Here is a 7,269-nt window from a genome sequence, read left to right on the forward strand (position 1 = left end):
TTGGAAGTCATATACACTGATGAATTAATTTATCAACCCTAGAAGCTTTTGATAATGTATATAATGTTTCAAATATAAAGTAATATTATCTGCACATATGGATAGTTTGGCTTCTTCCTTTCCAATTATATATTCTTTATTTTGTTGTTTTAATTGCTGCTATCAAGAATTCAAAAACTTTATCTGATAAGAATGATAAAAATGAACATCCTTATCTTAATGCAGATCTTAGAAGAAACATGTCAACTTTTCAGTAAGATGTTAACTGTGATGTTTTATATAAAGCCTCCAGCATTTTTAGATATGTCTTTCTATACCTAAAGTATTAAATATTTTATTATGAAGGGATAATGAATCTTACAAAGTATTTTTCTACATCTATTAGGAGAGTCATGTGACTTTTTGTTTTTTCTTCTGTTGGTAGGGTGCATTATGCCTATTGATTTGGTAATGTTAAAGCATCCTGATGCCTCTGGAAAAAATTCAATTTGATTGCAGAGTATGTCAATTTTTATATTTTACTGAATTTGTTTTGCTAGTATTGTGTCAAAAATTGTCTCTGTTGTCAAAACAGATATTCCCTTGTAGCTTTTTTTTTTTTTTTTTTTTGTATTTTTTGTCTAGTTTTGACACTAGTAATAATGACCTACTCTGGTAATAATGATGTCATGAAAGGTCATGATCTCATGAAACGCCCTCTTTTAGAAGGTCTTTCTTACTGTTTTAGTATTGTATTGGAATCTGTATTTTGGTTCAGGTTTATATTTGTGTGGTTTGGTGACCACATATTGGATGTGGAATTTTACCACACAGTTCAATGAAGGTGATTCAAATCATATGTGTTGTCATATTAACCTCACCTTGAAAAGAGGTGTGTTTTGTTACTTTAATGTTTTGTAGGGTTTCACACCAAGGTTATTAAGCACTGGACTGCTCTTTGATAAGATAGCTTTTAATTTGTTGTTTCATTTTAACACCTATTCCTAATCAGTTAAGATAAATCTAAATTTAGCAAAAGTAAAAATGAATTTCAAATAATTATCAAAATTAAATAATTAATTCAAGGATGTATAAGAATTTTGACATGGCCCCTAGGTTTTTAAATTTTAACTGAAATTGGTTATAGTATATTTTATTTTCCTTTATATTTCTATAAATTTAGTCTATAAAGTCTATAAATTTTAATGTTTTCATTTTAGTCTCTAATTGTATTTATTTAACATTATCTCATTTTCTTTATTAAGATAGTTTAAAAATTGTCAAATTTACTTATCTTTTCTAAGAAGTTACTAACTACCTTTGTTGTTTTAAACTTTTCTATTCTTAACATGGGCATTGATTACTATTAATTCCTCCTACTTAATCACATTTTTGCTGTTTCCCACAGGTTTTGATATGTTGTGATTTCTTTTTCATTTAGTTCCAAGTAATTTTTGGGTTATCTTTTGATTTTTCCAATGATCCATTTGTTGTTCAGAAGCCAATTTATTAATATTGGCTTCTGTTTTCTTTATTCTTAATGATTTGCTTTTTATTTAATTGTCACTTGAGACTATATGATATTATTTCAGTTTTAATTTATTGAGATTTATTTGAAAAGATATGATTTTGTTCTGAATAATTTTGTGTGTGCTAGTAAGAAAAACTTATATTTCCTTTCTGTTAAGCAAAATGTTCTATAAATATATTAATCTCATTCACTATATTGTTTGAATCAATACTGACACACACAGGTTAATTTTTGTTACCTCTAAGTCCTGGTATATTTGAATAATGTTGGCTTCAGGATTATTAACACATAGTACAATACAAAAAAATTGGGAGGACCCAACTCACTCTATTTTAGAACAGGTAGCCAGGTTAGGCCTTAAGCTTCAATTTTTTTAGGACTGCCCAAGCTTCTTTGAAAAACAGGGAAAAAATCAGCCAATCAGAAATTGCCCAGTATATGGCCAGGGAGTTAGAGCACATACAAGAAAAAAGTTTTTATAAGATAACCCTCTCTCCCTAGAGATATGAACACATTGGAAGTGTATAAATACCCCATACCATAAACTCAAACAATCATGATGAAGGTAACCCACCCAGGACTGGAAGGCCCCTGCTGGCTTTAAAAGGGGCCTGAGAGCTTCTCTTGGGGTCATCAGTTTGGCTGGATGGTTGACTCCTGCATGCTGGTTGTTTCTGCAGAATAAATGCTCTTTGTCTTTACATTATATTCTAATTTGGGTTCTTTTTTCAGCAATTCTCAGACCCTTACAATACCAATTCATATTTGTCACTGGTATGGTTTCTGTATTCAAAACAACATGTATTTTACCCATTATATTTACAGTTGCATTCTTTTCCTTTTAGATTTCTTTAATTAAAAATAGATTTCTGGCCCTTTCCTTTTGTGGCCATCTCTTGATCACAAGCTGCCAAGATGAAGTTCAATTCCTTCGTGACTTCTGACCAAAGCCAGAACTGCAAACGGCATTTCAATGCATCTTCTCACATTCAGAGTAAGATCATGTCTTTCCCTCTTTCCAAAGAACTGAGACAGAAGTATAATGTTCAGTCTCTGCCCATTCAAAAGGATGATGAAGTTTAGGTTGTTTGAGGACACTAAAAAGGCCAGTAGATTGCCAAAATGGTCCAAGTGCACAGGAAGAAATTTGTCATCTATATTGAACGAGTCCAGTGAGAGAAGGCTAATGGCACAACTGTGTGTGTGGACATCCACTGCAGAAAGGTGGTTATCACCAGGTTAAAGATGGACAAGGACCACAAGAAGATCCTGGAGAGGAAAGCGAAGTCTTGACAAGTAGGGAAGGGAAGGAGAAGGGCAAACACAAGGAAGAAACGATTGGGAAGATGCAGGAGTAGAGGCATCTCTTGCACGGCTTTCAATAAAGACTGCTTAAATTTAAAAAAAAAAAAAAAAAAGATTTCAGTCTCATATAATACGTCCCAATAAGTTTCCCCCTCCCTCCACTTTTCCTAACTCCCTCTTCAACTTCCCTTTACCCCAGATTATATCTCCTTCCATTTCCTCTTTAGAAAAGAACAGGCTGATCTGAGATCAGCAGCCGACATGACAAAAGACAAGAAGACGAGATGAAGGTCCTCATACCTAGGCACGACAGGGAAACCTAATGGGAGGAAAAGAGTCTCAAGAACAGGCAAAGGAGTAGAGATAGAGTCTACACTTTACTGTTACTCCCACAAAACATCAAGTTAACCACCCACCAAAACATATATGCACTGAATTTCAAAAGAAGAAATCTTATATAATTACATTCACATAACCAAGAAAATTTAAAATAAGGGAAAATTATACCATTCAGCTTCTTTTATTGTATATTCTTTGGTGATTTTATGAAAAAGTACAGTGTATTTATATAATATCCACCACACGCACACACACACACACACACACACACACACACACACACACACACACACACACCAATTTCCTTCCCCATCTTCATCCCCATTGATGCCTCCTTCTACTTCATTAGCTTTCATAATACCAAAAGGTGTCTTACAAGATGCTGAGGAGAGATGCCATCAATAAACAATCTTACCCAGCTGTCAATCTCTGAGCATCAATAACAACTGACCTAGCATGCGATGCCCATTGATGAAACAGTGTAATTTATGCAACAAGAGTTAACGGCTTTCTAATTAGAGTTAAGACACACTCCACAAGAGGGAGCTCCCACATGGCTCCATAAGCCTCACAGAACTCACTGCAGAGGACATAAGCCTTGAAGAACCTATACTACTTACTCTGCTAAGGGAATAAAGCGCCAAGCTCCTTTATAAATACATCATTAATCAATAAATCGTTCTTACTGCTCATCCTGCATCAGAGAAGTTTCTTAGGCAGGGACTGATGATTAATATGTAGACTCACAGCTCATCAAATGAGGAAGACAAGTAACTTGAGATGTTCTGCCTGAACTGGACATCTATATCTAACACACAAGCAAACACACACACACACACACACACACACACACACACACACACACACACACAAGGGTGAGAAATATTCAGAGATCATCATAGAAGAGGGGGTTTGTGGATATGGCAAGGGACTTGCTATCATGAATTCACAGCAACAGTAATTGGTTGCACAGGAACTACACAAGATAAAACCAATCAACCCTCCTACATGGGCTGGGAGGGCCTTAGGAGACCCAGTTCTCAGTGAGGAGTTGCTGGAATGTGCTGGCTGCTAAAGGAAAATTGGGTTTTTTCCTTCTTATTTACTTTCTGATAAAAGCCAGAAACTTAAAACTCTCCTTAAGCTTTTCTTGTCTCTTACATACTAGAACCATCTACTCTCTAATGGTTGAGCTTTGCAGTATTTCTTTATAGGCAAGAAGCAAGACTGTCCTACCAAAATTATGTCAGCCTCAGGGGCTGCATTTTTCTCCTTTATTGGGCCACTAGATTAATCCTCTATTGTCAGCATGACTATGTGAATTTGGAACTCTGAACAACGGAAACTATCATTGATATTTACTCCAAAGGATTTAAGAGAAAATGATATTAGAATTCCTCAAATCCTTTGCATGTTGTACTTGAGATAATTGATCAGCCGATGAGCTAATGCGAAACTAAGTGAATATTTGTGACCCAATGCAACCAGCTACCTTTCCTTTGCCAGAAACAGATGTTAACAAAGTCTCTGAATATATCATAAGAACTGTCCTACTAGCTAACACATTCTATGAATAAGTAGAGGATATATATTCAGCTATTTTTAATTAAATGTACCTTCAATGAGAAATAGAAAGCCTCTTTATAATGTGATGTGAGTTAAGGCCTAAAATTGAAGTTCAATGTTAAGTGCTGCCTTGACATCTGGCAAAACCAGAAGGGCCTTAAATGATCAAACTGCAATGTTCCCTTTCAGTCCTGGCCCCACAGATCAGGTCTTCCAGCCAACAGACCTCCTTATCAAAGGCACCAGGCACAATTCCGGCATCCAAGGATGGGGTTTCAATTTCCTGCCAACCTACAGAGTTATTCAAAGCCCATCATGTCCTCTCACAGGAACTAAGAGATACATCACCCTCTGGACATTACAAAGCCTGCCACCTGTAACCCCTGGTTGTTCACTCTGGGTTCAACTTCTCTGTTACTCTGAATGACATCAGGGATCAACCTCTCTCTAGCCATGAGTATAGGCTGCTGCTGATTTCATTCTTCCAGTGCTGTATGCCTTGTTTCCAGTAATCCCATAATCCTAAGGTGAGAAACCACTCCTCACCAATAGTGACTAGGAATCATTATGACACCTCAGTAAGGGGCCTTCTTGAAATCATCTGGCATGATATAAAATATGAATTGACCATTGCTACCTTATCTTCCCACAGTAACTATTTTGTAAAAATGTAGTTTCTATACATAGACTCTTCACAAATGAGTGTAGGTAAATTAATGGCTTCAGATCAACAAATCTGTATATGTTTAGTCTTTCTCCCAATTTGGTTCCCTTACAAATGCAGAACATGCTTAGAAGTAGCCAGACTTGAACATGCCTCTTTCCCCCAAAGCCTGAAGAACACATACTAAAGATATCCTGTCTAGAAATGTGTCAAGTTCGGGTCAAGTGGTTCTTGGAGGAAGGGATTGTTTGGAGCAGGATGTGTAGAATACTGACAGAAGCAAGCTGGATGCATATTTGGTTTCAAATCTTCATAAGCCAGAACCCAAATACTTTCAGACAAAAGCTGGAATTGGTATTGCTGTTATTTCTTTATCTTTTATGCATTTTATAGCACCCTTAAGAAAATGGGGGAATTCATCATGATGTGTTATACCAAGGTTTAAGGAAACTGCAACATTCAGGTGTGAGCTTCCATGCTAATGGAGCGACCAGCTAGAGACTTGAGGTATTAGCCTAAGGATCACATTTTCAGTCTTCCTTGATTTCCAGTACTACTTGGAACTATACCTAACTAAGTATTAACCACAGAAACATAACTGTATGGTGTATTCTGTTAAGGCTTTATAGAGGAGGACAACATTTGTCCAGCATGATACTTGGAACATAGTATGATTAAGAGGATTTGAGAAGCTATTTTGAGTCATTAACAGAAAATGAAGATAACAGAACCTCAAATAAGAATGGTGCTAGAGGTACAGGCTGAGCAACTGTGACCGGGAACAGATCTTAGGAACTTCTGTTCCCACCCGGAGAGGACTTCAGGACACAGAGCAGAGCCTGGCCCAACCACCAGCCGGAAAGGCGGCTCATACAGGCTGAGCTACTGTGACCAGGAACAGATCTTAGGAACGTCTGTTCCCACCCGGGGGTGACTTCAGGACGCAGAGCAGAGCCTGGCCCAGCTGCCACCCGGAACCTGGGCTGCTGGGGAGTAGAGAGATCTCTGAGGAGTGCACACAGAAAGTGTACCAGGGACACAGACCAGATACAAGGGAAAGGCAAGAACATATCACTGACAACAAAATGGCAAGAGGAAAGAGAAAGAGTATATCCCAAGGAAACCAAGACAATCTAGCAACACCAGAACCCAGCTCTCCGATAGTAGCAAACATAGGAATTCCAAACACTCCAGAGAAAGAAGACACAGACCTGAAAACATGCCTCAAGACGCTGGTAGAGTTACTTAAACAAGAAAGGGAGGAAAAGCAAAAAGATTCAGAAGCTTTTAAAGAAGAAACAAGAAAAACACTCAAAGAACTCAAAGAACAAGACGAAAACAGAACCAAAGAAATAAAGGAATGGAAGAGGGAAATTAAAACAGAAATTGACACAATAAAGAAAGCGCTAAAAGAGATAACCCTAGAGTCAGAACACCAAAAAAGAAATCAAGAGTCACAGAAGCAAGCATTTCCAACAGATTACAAGAGATCGAGGAAAGAATCTCGGGGGCAGAAGACAACATTGCAAACATAGACAAAACAGCCAGAGAAGATGCAAAAAACAAAAAGCTCCTAACCCAAAATGTCCAGGAAATACAAGACACAATGAGAAGACCGAACCTAAGGATAATAGGAATAGAAGAGGGAGAAGAGTATCAACTAAGAGGCACAGTAAATATCTTCAACAAAATCATAGAAGAAAACTTCCCTACCCTCAAGAATGAGATGACCACGAGCATAAAAGAAGCCTTCAGAACTCCAAATAAGTTGGACCAGAAAAGAAATACCTCCCGACACATAATAGTAAAAACATCAAGTGCCCAAAGTAAAGAAAGAATACTAAAAGCAGTAAGGGGAAAAGGTCAGGTAACATATAAAGGCAGA

General features: G+C 37.1%; 1 pseudogene across 1 annotated transcript; it reads left to right on the forward strand.

Annotated features, from left to right (window-relative positions):
- The first annotated feature begins 2,425 nt into the window (after positions 1–2,425).
- LOC308438662 (large ribosomal subunit protein uL24-like) lies at positions 2,426–2,868 on the forward strand (annotated as a pseudogene). The gene has a single exon. The product of its transcript is annotated as a large ribosomal subunit protein uL24-like (transcript).
- The last annotated feature ends 4,401 nt before the right edge of the window (positions 2,869–7,269 follow it).

Source organism: Micromys minutus (assembly GCF_963924665.1).
Source record: "Micromys minutus genome assembly, chromosome: 28".
Lineage (NCBI taxonomy): Eukaryota > Metazoa > Chordata > Mammalia > Rodentia > Muridae > Micromys > Micromys minutus.